Source organism: Lissotriton vulgaris, chromosome 10, assembly GCF_964263255.1.
Source record: "Lissotriton vulgaris chromosome 10, aLisVul1.2, whole genome shotgun sequence".
Lineage (NCBI taxonomy): Eukaryota > Metazoa > Chordata > Amphibia > Caudata > Salamandridae > Lissotriton > Lissotriton vulgaris.
Genome location: NC_141698.1, coordinates 1,081,297,373 through 1,081,320,388, shown reverse-complemented (window position 1 = coordinate 1,081,320,388; position 23,016 = coordinate 1,081,297,373). Strand labels below are relative to the sequence as shown.

General features: G+C 47.8%; 1 pseudogene; it reads right to left on the bottom strand.

Annotated features, from left to right (window-relative positions):
- Window positions 1–23,016, bottom strand: part of LOC147689353 (uncharacterized) — a 53,428-nt pseudogene that overhangs the window by 9,536 nt on the left and 20,876 nt on the right.

The following is a 23,016-nucleotide window of genomic DNA, read 5'->3' as shown; positions in this document are numbered from 1 at the left end:
TGGTCCTTCAGCGAGCAGTGAGGAGATGGACCATCAACCACCGCCTGAGCAGACTTACCCAAAACCATGAGGAAGGCGTTGACGATGAGGAAGGCGACGGCACCAAGGGCGAATTCACCATGACTGGCAATGCTGATATTCAACAAGGGACCTGGGAGGGGGAAAGACAGAAAAGAGGGTGTTAACTCACGGTCAACAGCACATGAATTGGGGCATGTCATCATCTTCCTTCGAAATCAGACTTATGTATGACTTAGACCAATATGAGGCACTTCACAGTACTTGTGCATTTAACATCTTATATTTCATGTCACAGTTTTAGATCTTTTACTAATTTCTCTTGTTAAAGTAGAGTATGTTTTGCCACATACATGTATTTATTACTGCACTGTAGTAATATTTCTCTACACCTTTAATAGTCTTGAAATGAGGATGATTTAATAAACATACCCCAATTAATATGTCTAGTGCCAACCATTTTGTAGTAAACATATATTTAGCGTAATATACTTTCCAAGGCATATTTTGTCTTTGTCTGATGAAAACTCTAAGATACTGTTTGCTCACTTGGTGTGCTCACTATGAGTGTAACTATGGGCCCTGCCCGCATCTCTAGGATTTTAATAAAATAACAACGATGTCCTCAAGGACCCTAAAACAGTCAAGGCCAGTAGCTTGATTCATAAATACCTTTTCATACATGCATTAGAACAACAAAGAAATATTTACCTGCGAATCGTAGCCAGGACCAGGTGGCCCACACCACGGCGTAACAGAAGGGCAGGACCGCCCCAAATCTTCGCCCTCTCTGGACCACGATCCTGGAGACGTACAACTGGAAGAGAGCGCCTGGGATCAGCACCCAAGGGATGGAGAGGTGGGTCTCTGGTGGGGTCACTGAGGCTGCCCTGGATGGCAGACAAGGAGGCCAATCCGTTGCAGATGAAGAACAGAGCATCAGGGAGCTGGCTGCTGGTGCCCTGGTCCTTTGGATCTGCTGGTCACGCGCCTCAGACCCAGAATCAATCTTCCGAATGTCGCTGATGACATCACTTGGTTGCCAAGAGGGATCAGAGCTTTATCCGCTATAGAGTAAATGAGGCTGGCGAAGGCGGCATAGAGGGAGATAGCCGTGTAGAGGCTGCAGGCCACCGCGAAGAAGACACGGGAGCCAAGGAGGGGGATCTGTTGGATGGTGGAGACAGTGAGGAGGAGGAAGCCGGCATTTTGAAGCACCTCCAGAAGGTCCCTATTGAAGGACATGACACAGAGGATGCCAGCGGTGACCAGAAAGAGCCAACTCCCAACCATGCCCGCTCGGCTCGCGCCCACATCGTCCGTCGAGAGGAAAACAGTCAGGGTGAACTCTTCCCAGGATATCACCAGCCAGAACAGGCTGTGGAGGCCAAACTTGGTGGTGTTGTAGATGTTGTCACGCAGGTAACTGTAGTAGCTCGCGCAGAGCTGGGAGAAGGCATTGATGCTGACCCATATGGCACCAACGTAGAAGGTCTTCATGTACCCAGAGCCGTAAAAGGCAAAGATGAAAGCGGCCACTGTGTCCGCGATGTGTCCCAGGGCCATGGGCTCTGCATACTTGGAATTCTTCTTCTTCTCCTCCCCGATGCTGCTGGAAGTCTTGCTGTTGGCGGTGCCTAGAAGTAAGAGAATGAACAGCGAATTGCCGAAGCCAGGAAGGACATACCTCTGCGTTAGGCCCTTCAGGAGCAGGGCAGTGGCTCCATAGAACCCTAGCAGCACAATGAGAAGCTCAAAGACCCCGGACACGACTAGCGCCTACTGACCGAAGAGCCCAACGGCCTCGAAGACCAACGTGATGGTGATGGCACCGAAGACGAAGGGCATGATGTAGTTGACAGTGGCCGAGCAGAAGGAGAGGATGAAGGCGATGACCGTATATGCCACCAGACCGGCCACGGCACTCTCTGTGACTGGGAGAGGAGAGGCGGCCATGATGGATTGGTCAATGGAATTGTTTGCATCCTGTGTGCTGTTGACGATGGAGGGGTAGGCTCCTAGGACGATGCGGGTGGCCCCGTAACTGTTTCAGAGGGCGGCGAAGGAGACAAAGGCGGTGCTTCCCAGGTGATCATACTTCCGGAAGCAGAGAAAGCCTGCAACCAGTTGCGTCAGTCCTCCAATTAGGATCAGATGAACTCCTGCAAAGCAGAAATTGAAAGACATTAAAAACAATTTTCATTTGCGGTAACGGGACCTCCTGGCATGCAAAGTGAGTGGTTCTACGTGTGTGTGTTGTCTGACGCAGTGCCTGTCCGTGTATGTAGTGTGTGTGTTTCTGCCAGACCTTTTGCATTTCTGTCTATGTCGTTGTATTAATTTGTGTTTGTGGATGAGTATGCACAGTGTGTCTGTATATGTGCCTGTTAGTCTTTCTGTATTTGTCTGTGTGTTCATCTGAGGTTATGTGTGTGTGTGTGTGTGTGTGTGTGTGTGTGTGTGTGTTTGGTTCTCTATGTGTGTGTGAGTTGTGTGTGTGTGTATTTGGATCTTTGTGTGTACATGGGTGAAAATGTTTGTTTGCACTCTAATGCCCTTAAACCTCATAACCATTGATCACATCCACAGTACCCTTTTTAATATTTGACTACTTGTTATAGTTTTTTTGTTAATCGTGGACAAAGCACACACCTGCAAAAGATGGCTTTGCAGGAAAAATACCAACACAAACAGTTAACAGAGAACATACACCAGAAGATACAATACATCACGTCCTGATTTTAAAACAATGCAGCCAACTCTAATCCCATCAGTGCCAAACCCAATGAGAGAGGATCCGAACCAGGCTTTTAGATGTCTCTTTGAAAGAGAGAGACCTGTGGTGACCTCAAGCCTGGAGGAAGAGGGATCCAACCTGAGACAGCAGCACCTGAAGGTTCAATGATGACAAACCCAGGGACCCTCAGCCCTGGCGTCTCTCCACCCCTCAGCCCTGTGCTGCCACCACAGATCCAGATCATTGCAGCCAATCAGGGTGAAGTCCCAGCATGCACTGCAAGGCGGGCCTGACCAATGCTCATGACAGGTACAGGAGCTGGAAGATGCGGCCAATGTAGGTCTTTCAAGCACCCCTAGGACTCTGACAGCCGCAAGAAGTGCAGTCGTAGAAGGAAGCTGTGGGTTCAGACAACCAACCAGGACTGAGCTTCCAGAATCAACCCCGGAAACAACCTCAACTTGAACCAAAGTAAGAAGATCCGAGGCGGCTCCCAGGGTCTTGCAGACATTAGCCTGGAGCTGCTTCTTGTTACCACCACTCCCTGGATGCTCGCTCTCCCTCAGGTGCTCACTTTGACCTCCCGGATCTTGCAGTCCTTACCCAGCCCTCCCTGGTCCTACAGCCAGCCCCATGCTCACCTGTAAGGATGTTCTCCACCCCTTCAGCGTTCACCTTGGTGTGGAACGAAGCGAAGTTCTGTAGCGCCACCAGGAAAGCGCTGATGACGTTGGCGAGGAAGCCCAGGACGGCGGGTTCACTGTAGGGTGGGTCAGGAACTGAGATGGAGAAAGGGTGAGAAGGTAGACCTGCGAAGGGCCTGCGTTGAGTTTAGAGTAGGGATGGATGGAAGGATGAGATTAGAAAAGGATTTCAGAAAGGAGCGGGGGAGGGTCTGGATACCGCTGAGTGGTGAGATAGGGTAGAGACAGGAGATGTGCCAAGGAAAGGCAGGGGTGAGATGGACGAAGGACTGGATTCCAGATGAGGGTAAGGCCTGAGGTAAAATGGACGCCAGGCCTCGCATGTCTATGATGGAAGACAAGATGCTAAGCCTGGGAAGAGAAGCCGTGAAGAGGAGGACTATGGATCTCTGGGTCTGATTGGACGTTAAGAGTCAACTGACAGGAGCAACAACCAGATACTGGAAGGCTTTATAAGTAAGTGTAGCATGTGTTTATTTTAGTAAAACAGAAAGGTCTTGGATAACAGACCTAAAATGCCAGGAGGTAAGACAATAATGTATGTAAAGTACATATTGTAATTGGTAATTCTGTCTTTTGTTCTCTTCCTGCTGCAGGTTTGTTAAAGAGTCAATGGATTCATCGACTGCTTCTCACCAATAGGGCACAATTTTAAATCCACTCAATCTTTCATCCTTCTGAGGTGGATAAATTGAGAGTCCTTGAGTTTAATATCAATATAGGGTAGACTGGGCCATCAGATGTACATCATCAGAGTATGATAAGCCCCCGAGGAGGTGTGTGCTGTAAAGAAGACAAGTCCACAGGAAGAGTGCTTGAATTGGCACAGAATGTGTAGTTAATTGGAGTATGTGAGTGTAAACTGTGCATGCATTAAAAGAAGACGGTTTTAGCACCGTTCTTTACGCCACCTCTTCTGCAGGACCACGTGTGTGTGTCTATCCGCATCTCTCTGCACGTTGAATTTGCAAGCTGGCTTATGCCCCCCCTCCCTCCCCTCCTGAGCTGTTCATGCCAAGCACTAAGGGGGTCTCGAGAAAGAATGAGAAGCCAGTGTGACGTCAATCAATCAATCATAACATTTGTATAGTGCGCTACTCACCCGGAGGGGTCTCAAGGCGCTTGGGGAGAGGGGTACGTTACTGCTCGAAAAGCCAGGTCTTGAGTTGCTTCCTGAAGGAGAGATGGTCCTGGGTTAGCCGGAGGTGGATGGGGAGGGAGTTCCATGTCTTGGCTGCCAGGTAGGAAAAGGATCTTCCTCCGGTGGTGACTCTGCGGATGCGTGGAACGGCGGCGAGGGCGAGGCTGGTTGATCGTAGTTGGCGGGTGGGAGTGTAGAAGGTCAGGCAGTTGTTGAGGTACTTGGGGCCCAGGTCGTGGAGAGCCTTGTGTGCGTGGGTGAGGAGTCTGAACGTGAGTCTCTTGCTGACAGGGAGCCAGTGCAGGTCTCTCAGGTGGCCGGAGATGTGGCTGTGTCGGGGGATGTCCAGGACGAGTGGTGCGGAGACGTTCTGGATGCGCTGGAGTCTTTTCTGAAGTTTGGCCGTGGTTCCGGCGTGGAGGGTGTTTCCGTAGTCCAGTCGGCTGGTGACGAGAGCCTGGGTGACCGTCTTCCTGGTTTCGGTGGGGATCCACCGGAAGATCTTTCGGAGTATGCGCAGGGTGTTGAAGCACAATGATGAGACGGCGTTGACTTGTCTGGTCATCGAGAGGGAGGAGTCTAGGATGAAGCCCAGGTTACGTGCGTGGTCCGTTGGCTTGGGAGTGGTGCTCAGGGCAGGGGGCCACCAGGAGTACTCCCAGGCGGAGGGCGATGATCCCAGGATGAGGACTTCCGTCTTGTCCGAGTTCAGTTTCAGGCGGCTGTTCTTCATCCACTCGACGACGTCTTTCATCCCTTCGTGTAGGCTGGTTCTGGCGGTGGCGGGGTCGTTGGTGAGGGAGAGGATCAGCTGGGTGTCGTCGGCGTAGGAGATGATGTTGGGGTTGTGTTGGCGTGCGATGGCTGCGAGGGGGCTCATGTAGACGTTGAAGAGGGTGGGGCTGAGTGATGATCCTCGTGGTACGCCGCTGATGACTTCGGTGGCCTCAGATCTGAATGAGGGGAGGCGGACTCCCTGGGTTCTTCCGGTGAGGAACGAGATGATCCACCCCAGTGCCTTGTCTTGGATTCTGGTGTTGCTGAGGCGCTTCACTAGGGTGCGGTGACAGACAGTGTTGAACGGTGCGGAGAGGTCCAGGAGGATGAGGGCCGCTGTTTCCCCATTGTCGAGCAGGGATCTGATGTCGTCAGTGGCTGCGATGAGGGCGGTCTCGGTGCTGTGGTTGGCTCGGAAACCGGAAACCGGACTGCGAGTGGTCACAGCTATACTTGGCAGGAAGCCCTCTTAACCATCAGTTCACGCGGACAGGAGCAGCCCCGGCCAAAGGATGCTGCAGTTTGGGACCAGAGGGGCACAGGCAGTTCCAGTAGGAAGGGGTTGAGGAGTGTTATCCTTTGCTAAACTGACAAGTGTACGCTGTGTAACAGTAACACCGGCTATGTAAAGTGCTTTGAAATGGCAGACATAAAGCATGAAGAGCTACATAAAGCTCAAGAACGGAAGCAGAAGGGCTTTAACCCTTTAAGCTTAGCTTCCAGTGCGTGCGGAGGCTCCGCATTGGCGCGTCCTGTGCAAGGTCGAGGATCATATATCTTCCAACTTTATTTTGCCCTCCAAAGTTCAGCTTTAAGTACAAGGAAACATTCACCTAAATTAGCCCAAACCAATTGGTTTTGCCAATACTTGTTTGTTTCTTTTAGGGGAGATAATTCTGTGCCGCATCAGTAAAATCTGATTTAGACTCTTATGGGCCTCTTAAAGGGCAGGTCGTAGTCACCCTGTTAACTTGCTGACATCCCACTCACACAAGAGGGCATTCTGGACTGTTCCAGGTAAATTTACGGGTTAATAATGGGACGGGCTCGCTGGCTTTTTATTTAAAATCTATGTTGAATTATTAAGCACTCTACCGATTATATTGTTAATAACTGGGCAGGCGGCGCCACCACGGAGTGAACTGTCATACAGTGCCGGTGTTTCATATAAGTCCTGGGGGCGAGCACCGGCAAACACGGGCACAAATTAAGCACCTGGGTGACGGTCCACAAAGGAAATTATTACAAAGCAAGTAAGGAGTAAGAACAGCTAAATAGTAAATAATTATTACAATTATTTTTAATATAGTACATAATGAATATCAATATAGTAAATAATGATATTTTAATTGAGAATGAATTATGCAATCGATTATTACATATACACACACACACACACACATGATGGAGCAAGGATTCGCACGTAAAGCGACTTGCTCACATTCAAGAACCTCGTTTAACTTGTAATAGCATTAACCAACCTGTTTTGTCATTAATATTGCACTTTCACACTACATGCGGGTGTCCCAGAGACGCTTGCCTATGTGTCTATTAATCATAACAAGGCTTGCATACTACAGAATCGCTGCTTCGCAGAAATCCAGTCTCCGCATGCGTCGGTCATACCCATGTGATGTGACGCACTCGCAGTTCTGGGGGGATTTTTCGCTCATGCGCATTAGAGCTAAAATGGCCGCTTTGTCCTTAACATGCTCTCCGCTTGCTACTGCCGCTTCTGCTTATCTATCTATTTCTGCTAATAAGCGTGGCTCAAATCCACCCGAGTGACTTACCGCACTCACCTATAATCGCTATATAGGAAGTCAGCCGGACAGTGGAGAAGAATAATAAAAAGTCTTTATTAGGCCAAACAACACTCATATGAGAGGGCCCTGTCCGACCTCACTCCTAGGAGTGCGAACGAGAGGACTGAGTCTCTGCATCACAGCAATACATTATAATGCAATACAGTAACGAGGGGTACGCCCCTTGTGGAAAGTTACCGAGCCTCAGACCAGTGGACAATGCTCTCATACAGCAGGCATCTGCACCTGCAAGGGATACATTATTATCTCTGCTCAAGGCCATGGAGCTAGGCTTCGGCATCTCTGGGCATGAGAACATTACTGATAACGAGACTTGTTAGTTTCGGCCACAGTAAGCCGAGAAACGAAAACTGCTGTCTTAGTATATTTCTGTATTCCTGCGGGAGGGGCATGAGCGAGCAGAGCCCGCAGACACAGAGGGTTACACAAAATGGTGGCACACAGGCTAAGCTAAGAAACTAATATAGTCACACATACATTTGAATATAAGCAATGAGTGAGAATAGAAATTCAGCATAAATGCATATACGAACTGCATTAGTTAGTCATATGATGCTAACTCGCACATCATCATAGGGTAATTAGGGCATCGAAAAGTGAATTCTATCAGACCCTCCTTTTAGCATCATTGGCTAACTATAGCCTCATTTATTTGCAAAAGGTAGTGCCGACATCCATTCTAGGGGCAGGACTTTATTTCTTTAGTCTAGAACATCTTCTGCAATAAACATTAACCAACTTGCGTCAGCAGGAATTTCAGTAATCATAGAAGTGGCATATTGACCAGGTAACTTCTTTTTCGGACGTATATTTGCAGCACACATCGAGCAACATGGAGGGAGGCAATATATGCAAAGGCAGCAAGTCAGAATTACACTTACCACACCAACCAAACCCATCAATATTTTCCAACCCCAGGAAGAGAAGGCACCCCAGAGCCACCCCTGTAGGGACCATGTCCCATTATCCTGATGTAGTTCAGTCGCTAATCTATGTAATTTTTGTACTGCCAAGTTAACAGTCGGGGCTGAGTCAGGTATATAAACACAGCAAGACGTCCCGATGACGCGACAGGCCCCGCCCCTATCGGCCAGCATGACATCAAGCGCGGAGATACTCCTCCGGGAGTCGATCCTAGCGCTATATAAACTTGCAATTAATTAATTAATTAATTAATCCTGTTCTGGATCGTAAATAATCTCATGGCCTGAATCTCGACAGATATGTTAGTCGTAATGTCAGCTTCGGTGAGAACTACCTTTTCCATTACCCTAGACAGTCGTCTAATAGCTCTGCTGTTAAATATTGGACCCCAGAAAGGAAGCAAACCCTTAGAAAAATCAGTCCATTGTTGATACGAGGTGTCTGTCTGATCGACGTCATCTACCTGAAGGTCCCTCCTTTTACGCTGCTCTTGTGGCTCCTCCTGAGGACTGGGGAATCGACGATGAGTTTTGTGGTAATCGGAGGGGGCCACATATACAGGAGGAATCATGTAGGCTAGGTAACACACCCCACCCCAACCCTCGGGCAACCATAAGTATCCATTATCTCCACACACGAAATAGATGCTAGGTGGGGCAATCAAAGAGGGACTGAGAGGCAAGCGTATCGAAGCAGTCACATTACAGGAGCTATTACCGACTTTGATGGGACCCCTCCCCTCTATACAGAAATAAGGAGAAGGACCTACCACTGCCAAGGGTATCAGAGACTTGGAACTGTTGTTACCCTTCGGGGGATGTCTGTAGGACAGAGAAGCATTCAATTTCAGGAAACTTTCCCGAAGTTTGTCAGTATCATTTGGTGTCAGGAACCGGCCCAACTTTTTCTCACATGTCTCTATAAATTTCTGATCAAAACGTCCATCAGTGTATATTCGTCCAAGGGATGATGAAGGCAGAGGGCGTACTCGCATTGTCATAGTCCACCCCCTATTCTGCAGTCGGGGGGTCAGGGAATCTGGCTGCTGGAAATATTTAACAAGGCCTATGAGTGTATACCACCCCACACAACTATTCACTGGCGTCAAAGGGAGGGCAAGAAATCTGTCTTTCTTATAGGCAGCAGAAGGTAATAACCCACATACCCAGCAATCTGTCACGTTGGTAGTGGCGTGTGCATGGTGCAAAGTCTTAATAAAAACATTGTCTTTATAGCCCTGTCTCAACATTCTTTCACCATAATCAACAGTAATCATATTATGTTCAGGAACGGCAGTGGGTGTGGGTGCAAACACATGAACGGGGTAAACTTTATCCAGGAAAAACAATATTCCAAGAGTCACTAGAAAGGCAATCAGAATAATAATTATAACCACTATCTTTCCCTTTCGGGAAAGGGCCAACCATGGGGAATCAGGCTCAGGTCTCGGAGGAGCTGCAAAGGGCTGCTCCTCATCAGGAATGGGCCGCCCAAAGGGATACATTCTTAATATTCGTTCGAAATATATCAAAAATAAAAAATGAAAAAAACACTTCTGCTAAAAAAAAAAAAAATAGTCCCAGACAATCCTCAACCGGCCAGAGGGGTTCTTCAACCCTTAAAAGGGATCTTCTCCCTGTGTCCTTCAAAGCCTCACAGGCAGGCTTTTACCGTCCATACCTAGCTCCAACGTCGCTGTTCAACAATTTAGGAAACAAAGGAAGCACTTAATTCGGGCCCCGCACCACTCTATAGTCTCGTAACACACAATCTTCGGCTAAACACCAGGGCTCTTACAAGTCCATCCCTACCACTAAATCTTCTTATTCAAAATGTCCACTAAGCCCTTCTTCCAGTGTTTAGTCCATCATACTTCAGCACTGTTACTTATTTTCTTCGGGGCCTCAAATTGTAGCGGGTGCTCCCTGGCACTTCGGGGTCAGTGAACAAAACAGGTGAATCTGTGGCAGATGCTGAACTCTCTGGTGTTTCTTCACTAGTAGCAACAGGAGTGGTAGAGCTCGCTGAATTCTCTATTCCGCTTCGCTCTTCTCCAATCAGTGAAGCATCCGAGAAAGGAACATACCTCGGAATTGACTCATTCTCTTCGTCAGCGATGCCATCCTGTACCCATTTGTCATAGGGCAACGGGAGCGGGACTCTTTTAACATGAGAGGCATGCGTCCACGCCTTCCTTCCGTCGATCCGAAGTGCTGTGCGCGTGGTGAGGAGCACCTGGCGCGGTTCCGACCACCTCGGCTCCAGACAGGACTTCCGCTGATATTTCTTTATGACAACCCAGTCCCCTGGGTTGATGGAGTGTCCAGGCCCCTCCGGCAACGGCTTCAGAGTGTCTGCTACCTGCTGGTGAATAGAACGAAGATCTTTAGTCAAAGCATACAGATAATCTGTCAACAAAGGGTATGGCACTTCAGAAAAACATTTTGGCCTGGGCACTTCCCAGACATTGGCCGGACGGCCAAATACCACCTCGTGGGGGGAGACGCCCATTTTCGCATTCACAGTGACTCTCGTTGAAAGCAAAGCTAAGGGAAGGGCGTCTGGCCAACGGAGACCTGTGCTCTCACATATTTTGGCCATCTTTAGCTTAAGCGTACCATTAAACCGCTCCACAAGTCCTGCTGCCTGGGGATGTAAGGCTGAATGGAATTTCTGGGAAATTTGGAGACCTTTACATATTTGCTTCACTAATTCTGCATTAAAGGACGTACCATTATCACTCCAGATCACCCTAGGTAATCCGAAACGGGAGAAATACTCCTTTATCAACGTTTTTGCGGTAGAAATGGCTGTGCAATCTTTCGTAGCGTACGCCTCCACCCACCTACTAAAAGCACATACGACAACAAGGACGTACTTCAAGTTATTGACCCTTTCCATTTCGATGTAATCCATCTGGATCACCTCGAAAGGGAAAGAAGGGGGTGCAAAATTTCCAGTTGGGACAGGAGTACCCTTTCCAGGATTGTGTCTCAAACACACCATGCACTGACGAACCAAATGAATGGCCACTTTAGAGATATTCTTATTGCTCCACACTGGGTCTAGCAATTTGCTTATTCCCTTTGCGCTAACGTGGGCAGGACCGTGCGCCATCGTCACTACTGGAAGAACATATGCATTTGGGAGCAACCACCGTCTCTTGTCTGTCACATCTGTCCAACATTCATCCGCATCCAATCGTCCCTGCCCATCCTTCCATGCTCTCAATTCCTCTTCCGTCGCTTTGCCCTGTATGTTCTTGACGCTCTGTACAGTGTCTGCGAACATGTGAATATCTGGGACCCATCTAGCTGGTCCTGCCACAAACATTCGTGGTAATTTTTCCCTAGCAGTTTCTTTTGCTGTTTCATCGGCGAAGGCATTGCCTCGTCCTACATCATCCACTATTGTCTTGTGTGCACTACATTTTATCACAGCCAATCTTTTGGGTAGTGTCAATGCCGTTAGCAGTCGTAATATCAGTGGGCCATGTTGTATGCGTTGTCCGTGAGAAGTCAGAAATCCCCGTTCTGCCCAAAGTCGCCCATAATTATGAGCCACGCCAAAGGCGTATTGGCTGTCAGTATAAACGTTCACATCTAGCCCCTCACTCAATTCGCATGCTCTCAATAGGGCTATAATCTCAGCAGCTTGGGCAGAATTGTAAGGTATCCTAGAAGTCTCCACTACCGTCTGTAATGTTGTTATTGCATATGCTGCTGTCGATGTGCCATCCGGCAATTTAAAACAGGACCCATCCACATACAACTCCCCGTCTGGTTCGTCCAAGGGCCTGTCTGTCAGATCCACCCTCCCCTTTGTCTCTTCTTCGGTCTTAAACAAACAGTCATGTGTGTCATTATCCTTTGTATCTGTGGGGATAGGTAGCAATGTGGCAGGATTCAGTGTAGCACACCTTTTGACTGTCACATGTGGTGCAAAAAGAGTCATCTCATAACCCGTAAGACGAGCACTGGTTAAATGCTGCGTCTGTGTCCTGTTCAACAAAATGTCCACAGCATGCGGTACCATGACTGTGAGATCTGATCCCAATACGAGCCCTGCCGACTGTCTTATAGAAACCGCAGCAGCCGCCGTGGCTCTCAGACAACTCGGCAGCGCTCTTGCCACATTGTCAAGCATTGCAGAGAAGTAAGCACAGGGTCTCTGTTTCCCTCCGAAACATTGTGTTAAGACAGACAGCGCGCAACCTTCCGCCTCATGTACGTAAAGAACAAAAGGCTTCTGGTAGTCAGGTGTCCCAAGAACTGGTGCAGAACATAAAGCAGTTTTTAGTGACTCGAACGCTTCCTGACATGCGGGGGTCCAGGGTAGGGGCTCGCGCACTTCCTTGGTAGTCAGATACAATAGGGGTTTTGTTAGTAACGCATAGTTAGGTATCCATTGGCGACAATACGATGTTATGCCCAAAAACGCGCGCACCTCTCGCTGCGTGTTAGGTACCTGCATGTTAGTAATCGCTTTTATGCGCTCTGGCGTCAATCTCCTCCCCACTTTCGAAAGGAGGTGACCGAGGTAGGTGACCTCCGTTCGACAGTATTGAAATTTTGGAAGGGACACTTTATGCCCTCCTTTGGCCAAATGATGCAGTAATTTCACAGTAGCATCCCGACAACCCTGCTCGTCGTCCGATGCTATCAGGATATCATCCACATACTGCAACATGACGTTCATCCAATTGTGCCTTTAGAGCCTGACTATATATGCTCGGACTCTCAGTGTACCCCTGAGGAATTCTCTTGAAGCGGAAGCTTCGGCCAGCCAATGAGAATCCGAAGAGATAGCGGCTTTCTTCATGTACCGGAATACTGAAGAAAGCATTTTTCAAATCTAGGACAGAGAAATATTTCGCAGAGGGGGGGATCATAGTCAATATTGTGGTGATGTCCGAGACCACCGGGTACTGTGGTTCCACTACTCTATTTACATGTCGCAAATCGATCACAAATCTATAAACATCAGGGGAATTATCAGTGGCTTCAGGTGATCGTCTCTTAAGGATAGGTAAAATAGGGCTGTTACATATGTTCGAATCTGTCTCTTCCACTACACCAGACCGTATCAAATCTTGTATAATTTGTAACAGGGCCTTCTCCCCCTCCCTAGGAATCTTGTACTGAGGGATCCTGGGTAATTTCACTCCCACCTTCACTCTTATTGTCACTGGGGCAATATCCATTTTACCTACATCTGTATCATTGACAGCCCACAAGCTGTCGGGTATGCCCTGGAATTCAGGCGGTAATGGGTCGTCTTTCGAAAAACACTGCAATGGGCGGGCAACATTCGGGCCCAAAGTAAGGTACACGCCATCCGGAGAACAATAGATGGTGGCATGTAATCTTTTCAATAGATCTAAACCCAACAAATTTTCTCCACAATTTGATGTCAATAGAAACGGTGAATCAACAGTAAAAGGGCCAATCGTTAACATAAGAGGTTTAGAAATGGGGCTAATCACCGGAGTTCCTGCAAAAACCCACAGAGATGTTATTTTTGCCAGACAGAGCCGCCCCTGGGACCCGAGAACGAGCCACTGAACTTTTCATTGCACCCGTATCCACTAGAAATTTTTGTTGAGACCCCAATAAGTCTGCTTCGACATAGGGTCCCCTCTGATCAACTTCCATAAGTACTGGTCCCATGCTCTGTCCTACGCTGTCCTAGTTATGGGAAAACCCTGTCAAATCGTCCACTGAGTAATCATCGTTATAGTACTGACCACCGCCCCTCTGTAACTGTTGTCTGTCTGCCCCATTGTCAAAGTAATTGCCTCCCGGTCTCCCGCCTCCTTCTGACCGCGCAGCCTGTCTCCCAAAATCACCACTACCTCGTCCTCGTCCTCTTCCTGGACCGCCTCCTGACTGAAGCAGTGGGCAATCTCGCCACCAATGCCCCTCCTGCTTACACTTTGCGCACTGATTCGGTCCCAGCCTTTCCCTACTCTCACCTCTCCCAAAGCCGCCGCCCCGACTCGGCGCTGCACCCCTTCCTCTGCCTCTAGCCACTTGCTGCAACAAAACTCGTGTCTTTAGATCCTTAGCCTTCTTTTCCTGCTTGTCCTTACTCTCATTTTCCCTGTGTTCATAATATTGCGCCATACTGAGTATTCCCGAGGGAGAGGACGTTGTCCACGTGCTCTCCGACGCTTGCAGTCTAGCTGAAATTTCAGGCAGTAAGTTCATGACGAACCTATTAACAAAAAGCCGCAATCCGCCATCTTGTGACACATCCTGCCCACTAAAATCTATAAACGTTTCCTCAAACCTCGTAAAGAAATCAGAGACCGCCTCATCCTTTTTCTGCTTACAAGCCGTCAACTTGTCCCAATCGACCTTTTTCGGGGGAATGAGAGAATGCATATACTTTATAATGCGCCCTGGCAAAGCTAATATCTCAGCCTTCGGCTTCTCCCCTGGCTTACGCTCCTTGTCCCAATCCTGCAACTCCTACCACGTACCTCCTAACTCTTCCGTATGGTCAGTACCTTTCACTTGCCGCCACACATCAACCGGGACCAAAAGCCCGAAAAACAATTCAACATCAGCCAACGTCATCACAGTGGAAGACGCCGCTTCTGTAAGCTCTTTGTAATAGGCAGTCGGGTTCTTTCTAGAATCCGGTAGCTGGGCCTTCAATGACAATACCTCACTTCTCTTCCATGGCGTATACACCCATTGCTCCTGGAAATGCGCATCTATCCTGTTCCTGGTAACAGCCTTCGTTACTGGATCTAGCAACTCGGGGACCTCGGGATGAAAAATAGGGTGCACCTCGCGCATTGGGTGGAGACCTGGGAAATGGGGTGCGCCGGCAGAGGGTAATTCATTCCTGTATTGCAATAGTGCACGCAAACTACTCATCACTTCCTTCACCCCTGTGTTCGTTCTATAGGCTCCAGCCTGTATATCTCGTAGAACCGCTGGAGCCACACCTCCATACCCCTGCTCCCATAACGGTATCAATACATTTGACATGTGCCACAAAGCGTGTTGCTGCATCAGAGGCTCAAAATCCTTCATAGTGGACCAAATATCTTCATACGAATAAATATTATTCCTGGCCCACTGACATGCCTGATTAGCCACCATGCTCTTTTCATCTAAACCAACTGTAGAACGTGTAAGCAACTTCCGTACCTGCGAGAGTAATCCACTACCTGCGCCTCGACTCGGCGTTAGCATCTCTTGACTGGGGGTGGTACTAGCTGAAACACTAGGGAGTGCCAAAGAAAATTAGGAGGGTGCGGGTGAGGTGGTCTGGAGTAAGGAAACGAGGGGTGTCGAGGGCGAAGATTGTTGGGGGGCACTGGCTGAAGGACCCGGAACTCCGCTAGCGGGGGCTGGAATTGGCAAAGAGGGATACAAGGACTGTGGGGCATAAGGGGGAGGGGGTCGGGTATTCAAAAGGTCTTCCATCTCATCCGGGTCGTCCTCTCGCACTACATAACTTTTATTTTCTTTCAACCTACAAAGTCTATCTGAGCGCTCCATACGTAGCGCATTCTCGTTTCCAACCTGTTCTCTCGCCTTCTGCGCCATAGTCTGGGTGGACTTTTTATACGCTTCTTTCTCATCTCGCAGCTTGCGTTTCCTGGCCTCTTTCTGCCACACTCGCAAAGAGTCGAACATACTCTGACGACTACGCCTAGCAAACAATTTGTCTTGCAAGTAGTCCAACTTATCTTCATCGAAAGAACCCGTCAAAGGCCATTGTAAATCCACATTATCAGCAGTGTACCGGTGCCACAAAGTACCAAACAAAATCGGGACCAACCCATGTTTGACATACATATCAAAGCTCGGTGTCCCTTCAGGGGGTGCAGGTTGGCTCTCGGCCAGTCTAGTATCTGAGGGTCGACAACAGCATCCAAAGCATCGTAACTTACTAAAACACGGCATCTTCACTTCGGTGTGAAAGAAACACTTTGCCACAGACCACTTTACCTTGAGTCGCTGGCTCGAGCTCGTTCATACACACATATAAACATACATTAGGAAACCACGCACACACATATACAATACCTCTAAACATGTGTTACCAAATGGGACAAGGCCCGTCGACCAAGTCCTGGGGAACCTGGACTCTACCGCAGACCGAACAGTACACTAACTGTTCCGAGGACGGGGAACAGATCCGCCGCCCGTGCGGCACTATGGATCACTGCGCACTTTACCGCGGGAAACCCAGATCTCACCTCCACTGAACCACCACACTAGGAGTTCAGGGTAAGCACCGGAGTCTACCCGCAATGAGCCACGCCTTCACCACAGTACCACCCGGTCGGATCGCTACCAACAATTACATCTAAATACGTCCCCAACCTCGTTAAGTCTGTCAGAGCACCAACTCGTACTCTGAGTTCCCCGGAGCACACTAGCCCCAGGAGCACTCCGGCCCCTCAAACCATTAGAGACACTCTAGTCTCCCAGAACACTCCCGTTCCAACAATCACAGGTGGACCACTCACCTTCTGTAGGCGGCACCGACCTCTACCGTTCTCCACCTCCGGCTGCCAGGACCAACACGGTCAGCTTCAAGTTCCGCCTTCTGGACCCCGGCGTAAGGTCCGAACCGGGACCTCTCCCGATCAGCAGGGTGGGGCAGCGCTGCGAGAACCAAGCTCGGCATCAGATGGGTACCCGGGCCCACCGTGCCGACCAGCGGGGTCCCCGGTCTTCTGCTACCCACTTACGGGTGAGAAAGATCCTTATCGCGGGGTCCCTATTCGGGCGCCATCTGATAAGCGTGGCTCAAATCCACCCGAGTGACTTACCGTACTCACCTATAATCGCTATATAGGAAGTCAGCCGGACAGTGGAGAAGAATAATAAAAAGTCTTTATTAGGCCAAACAACACTCATATGAGAGGGCCCTGTCCGACCTCACTCCTAGGAGTGCGAACGAGAGGACTGAGTCTCTGCATCACAGCAATACATTATAATGCAATACAGTAACGAGGGGTACGCCCCTTGTGGAAAGTTACCGAGCCTCAGACCAGTGGACAATGCTCTCATACAGCAGGCATCTGCACCTGCAAGGGATACATTATTATCTCTGCTCAAGGCCATGGAGCTAGGCTTCGGCGTCTCTGGGCATGAGAACATTACTGATAACGAGACTTGTTAGTTTCGGCCACAGTAAGCCGAGAAACGAAAACTGCTGTCTTAGTATATTTCTGTATTCCTGCGGGAGGGGCATGAGCGAGCAGAGCCCGCAGACACAGAGGGTTACACAAAATGGTGGCACACAGGCTAAGCTAAGAAACTAATATAGTCACACATACATTTGAATATAAGCAATGAGTGAGAATAGAAATTCAGCATAAATGCATATACGAACTGCATTAGTTAGTCATATGATGCTAACTCGCACATCATCATAGGGTAATTAGGGCATCGAAAAGTGAATTCTATCAGACCCTCCTTTTAGCATCATTGGCTAACTATAGCCTCATTTATTTGCAAAAGGTAGTGCCGACATCCATTCTAGGGGCAGGACTTTATTTCTTTAGTCTAGAACATCTTCTGCAATAAACATTAACCAACTTGCGTCAGCAGGAATTTCAGTAATCATAGAAGTGGCATATTGACCAGGTAACTTCTTTTTCGGACGTATATTTGCAGCACACATCGAGCAACATGGAGGGAGGCAATATATGCAAAGGCAGCAAGTCAGAATTACACTTACCACACCAACCAAACCCATCAATATTTTCCAACCCCAGGAAGAGAAGGCACCCCAGAGCCACCCCTGTAGGGACCATGTCCCATTATCCTGATGTAGTTCAGTCGCTAATCTATGTAATTTTTGTACTGCCAAGTTAACAGTCGGGGCTGAGTCAGGTATATAAACACAGCAAGACGTCCCGATGACGCGACAGGCCCCGCCCCTATCGGCCAGCATGACATCAAGCGCGGAGATACTCCTCCGGGAGTCGATCCTAGCGCTATATAAACTTGCAATTAATTAATTAATTAATTAATCCTGTTCTGGATCGTAAATAATCTCATGGCCTGAATCTCGACAGATATGTTAGTCGTAATGTCAGCTTCGGTGAGAACTACCTTTTCCATTACCCTAGACAGTCGTCTAATAGCTCTGCTGTTAAATATTGGACCCCAGAAAGGAAGCAAACCCTTAGAAAAATCAGTCCATTGTTGGTACGAGGTGTCTGTCTGATCGACGTCATCTACCTGAAGGTCCCTCCTTTTACGCTGCTCTTGTGGCTGCTCCTGAGGACTGGGGAATCGACGATGAGTTTTGTGGTAATCGGAGGGGGCCACATATACAGGAGGAATCATGTAGGCTAGGTAACACACCCCACCCCAACCCTCGGGCAACCATAAGTATCCATTATCTCCACACACGAAATAGATGCTAGGTGGGGCAATCAAAGAGGGACTGAGAGGCAAGCGTATCGAAGCAGTCACATTACAGGAGCTATTACCGACTTTGATGGGACCCCTCCCCTCTATACAGAAATAAGGAGAAGGACCTACCACTGCCAAGGGTATCAGAGACTTGGAACTGTTGTTACCCTTCGGGGGATGTCTGTAGGACAGAGAAGCATTCAATTTCAGGAAACTTTCCCGAAGTTTGTCAGTATCATTTGGTGTCAGGAACCGGCCCAACTTTTTCTCACATGTCTCTATAAATTTCTGATCAAAACGTCCATCAGTGTATATTCGTCCAAGGGATGATGAAGGCAGAGGGCGTACTCGCATTGTCATAGTCCACCCCCTATTCTGCAGTCGGGGGGTCAGGGAATCTGGCTGCTGGAAATATTTAACAAGGCCTATGAGTGTATACCACCCCACACAACTATTCACTGGCGTCAAAGGGAGGGCAAGAAATCTGTCTTTCTTATAGGCAGCAGAAGGTAATAACCCACATACCCAGCAATCTGTCATGTTGGTAGTGGCGTGTGCATGGTGCAAAGTCTTAATAAAAACATTGTCTTTATAGCCCTGTCTCAACATTCTTTCACCATAATCAACAGTAATCATATTATGTTTAGGAACGGCAGTGGGTGTGGGTGCAAACACATGAACGGGGTAAACTTTATCCAGGAAAAACAATATTCCAAGAGTCACTAGAAAGGCAATCAGAATAATAATTATAACCACTATCTTTCCCTTTCGGGAAAGGGCCAACCAGGGGGAATCAGGCTCAGGTCTCGGAGGAGCTGCAAAGGGCTGCTCCTCATCAGGAATGGGCCGCCCAAAGGGATACATTCTTAATATTCGTTCGAAATATATCAAAAATAAAAAATGAAAAAAACACTTCTGCTAAAAAAAAAAAAATAGTCCCAGACAATCCTCAACCGGCCAGAGGGGTTCTTCAACCCTTAAAAGGGATCTTCTCCCTGTGTCCTTCAAAGCCTCACAGGCAGGCTTTTACCGTCCATACCTAGCTCCAACGTCGCTGTTCAACAATTTAGGAAACAAAGGAAGCACTTAATTCGGGCCCCGCACCACTCTATAGTCTCGTAACACACAATCTTCGGCTAAACACCAGGGCTCTTACAAGTCCATCCCTACCACTAAATCTTCTTATTCAAAATGTCCACTAAGCCCTTCTTCCAGTGTTTAGTCCATCATACTTCAGCACTGTTACTTATTTTCTTCGGGGCCTCAAATTGTAGCGGGTGCTCCCTGGCACTTCGGGGTCAGTGAACAAAACAGGTGAATCTGTGGCAGATGCTGAACTCTCTGGTGTTTCTTCACTAGTAGCAACAGGAGTGGTAGAGCTCGCTGAATTCTCTATTCCGCTTCGCTCTTCTCCAATCAGTGAAGCATCCGAGAAAGGAACATACCTCGGAATTGACTCATTCTCTTCGTCAGCGATGCCATCCTGTACCCATTTGTCATAGGGCAACGGGAGCGGGACTCTTTTAACATGAGAGGCATGCGTCCACGCCTTCCTTCCGTCGATCCGAAGTGCTGTGCGCGTGGTGAGGAGCACCTGTCTCTGCATCACAGCAATACATTATAATGCAATACAGTAACGAGGGGTACGCCCCTTGTGGAAAGTTACCGAGCCTCAGACCAGTGGACAATGCTCTCATACAGCAGGCATCTGCACCTGCAAGGGATACATTATTATCTCTGCTCAAGGCCATGGAGCTAGGCTTCGGCGTCTCTGGGCATGAGAACATTACTGATAACGAGACTTGTTAGTTTCGGCCACAGTAAGCCGAGAAACGAAAACTGCTGTCTTAGTATATTTCTGTATTCCTGCGGGAGGGGCATGAGCGAGCAGAGCCCGCAGACACAGAGGGTTACACAAAATGGTGGCACACAGGCTAAGCTAAGAAACTAATATAGTCACACATACATTTGAATATAAGCAATGAGTGAGAATAGAAATTCAGCATAAATGCATATACGAACTGCATTAGTTAGTCATATGATGCTAACTCGCACATCATCATAGGGTAATTAGGGCATCGAAAAGTGAATTCTATCACTGCCTAAAACTCTAATGCTATAGATATTATAAAGTAAGGGATGTAGTGTAGCTAATCATGGTGTACAGTGTATTCATTTTTTCTGTGTTTCTAATTTGTTTTCGCTTACTTTTCATGTACCGCGTATCTGTGGGCCTGGGAGTGGGGAGCCTCTCCATCTTAGAGGTCTGACAGGGACTCACCACGTGACATGAGAAATGAAGTCTTACAACAGTGGAACTCAGCCAGCTGGCTGCCGAAGCTGAGATGCTCCTGGGAACCTGTCCTTTTGCCTGGGAGAAGACTTCCACTTGTACCTAAATTGTATCTAGTAGTACGATAATGTTTGTGTGCTCCATTGTCTCTTCTACACGTAGACATGGGAACTGGAATGTAAGGGGTGGGTACGGAAAATTAAATATTCATCATGGGAACACAGAATTTTAGGTGGTGACAATGACCTAACCACCTCGTCTGACCAATCCTAAGTTGGGGATCCTGTCGCTTGCAACATTTGTGGGTGGTCTGGGGACCCAAAAATGGTATAACTAGCCTAGTTTTAGCTAGAGAAATTGTCCGACTTGTCCGATTAGCTGACCTGTCACCGACCCTACGAACTCTATAGGTGATTGATACAGAGAGCTGCGGAGCACTCTGTCCGAAATTTTCCACAAACTCCAAGGGGTGGAAATAGTCTTAAGTGCTGGCGAAGCACTTTGCTGGGAGATTCGAGAACCCAATCGGGGTTACTGGCGGATTCCGTGCAGAGAGGGAGTAGCGCAGGCGTTGCATCCGAAGCTGCAGGTGTTGGTCGTGCCCTTTGGTGAGCCCAGTCCTGACCCAAATCCTGAGGGGTATCCTGTCCTGATTGTCCGTGAGCTGTACCTGCTCGCCTACTGGCATCCTAAGTCCTTGAGGGTTCTTGTCCTCGCCTTTCCCAAAGCTGACCTGTGGCCAGGGTTAGTCCTCATTCCTGTCCTAGGTAAATATAATTGTGGGTGTCCGTCTATCTATTTTCCTTCCTTCTTCTCTTTTTAATAAAGCATCCTTGCACATGGTATTTCTCTCTGTCATCTCCAAAGCAAACTGTTTGTTAGCCATGTTCCATTTTTCTCCCTACCTGTAGGACTTTATTGAAACTGTTTACTTAATTAGTGTGATCTAATTTCACTTGTGTTTAGAATATAGGTTTGAATTAGCAGTTAGACTAAGATCAGTTTGAATCACTTGTAGGACTTTAGAAAATTCACTGACTAATATGTTTTAAAACTCACCTACCCTAGTATAAGCCTGAAACTGAATAGCATGTTCCCTGTTACCCCTACCCAGTAGTTTTACACTCGCACTCAATGGTGCTTGCCCTCATTCACAGTTATATTATAGTTGTAATCCTGATTATTGACGTTTTGATCTGTATTAGTTTTATCCTCATGTCATTCTGATTTAAAACTTACTACATGAAATCTTTAAAACCCTTCAGGTGTCTGTGGTCATTATGAAAAATATTGAAGTGATATTAAATGTATAAAGTATTAAGGATCTTCTTATCTCTTGTCCACTGCTAGCTCCTGATCCATCAGGAAAGTATGTGCCTGTGGTAAGTCAGGTACCTTGGTAACAGTGTTAAAGAAAACACAGAATTACTGATGGTGGTGTGTAAACTCGCCCGATTCACAAAAATAATGTCATAAACAAGTCATGGGCCCCAGTGCGTGAAATCTGGTAAAACTAAGAGTCGGGCGGCCTGCCCGCTCTAACAATAATTTTCTGGTAGCAGATAGATGGTTAGGACTAGTTAAGATAGGTAGATAAGATAGGTTTAGGAACTGTGAAAAATAAAATGTGCTGCTAAAATTTATTGCTGCTAAAAGTTTGTTATTGCATTTAAATGTTATAAAAGGTTTGAAATTATATCTTATGAACTGCTGCTATATTATTGCATGTAATTAACATAATTGTTCGTGATTGTTTCTTGTTGTGGGGATCCCCGGGGAAATAAAATAGCAAGTGGTGAGTAGAATCCACTTGGCTGTGAGGTCACTGGCTAGGAGGGAGATTAGTGCATGGTTAGGCAGAACTGGAAGCGCTAATTAGGATTTTCCTGAATGAATTATTGAATAAATGATAGCTACCGGTACCCTGTTGAAACTCCCGTTGTGATATCACCTAGTAAGGGTCACGTGCGGAAGGAGTAATAGGTTCTTTGGAGCTTGAGTGATAGCAGAGGAGTCCGCTGGTGAAAGTTTGACTTAATATATATCCCGGAAAGAAGTGGATAAGTCAAAAGAGTAGCAGGTTCTCTAATGCTTGTGTGAGAGGATAGGCGGAAGAGATCTATCCATAGTGAATGAAAAGTAGACAGAAGTGGTTTACTTGCAGTAAAAGAAAAACCCTTGTTCTTTTTAAAACCCTCA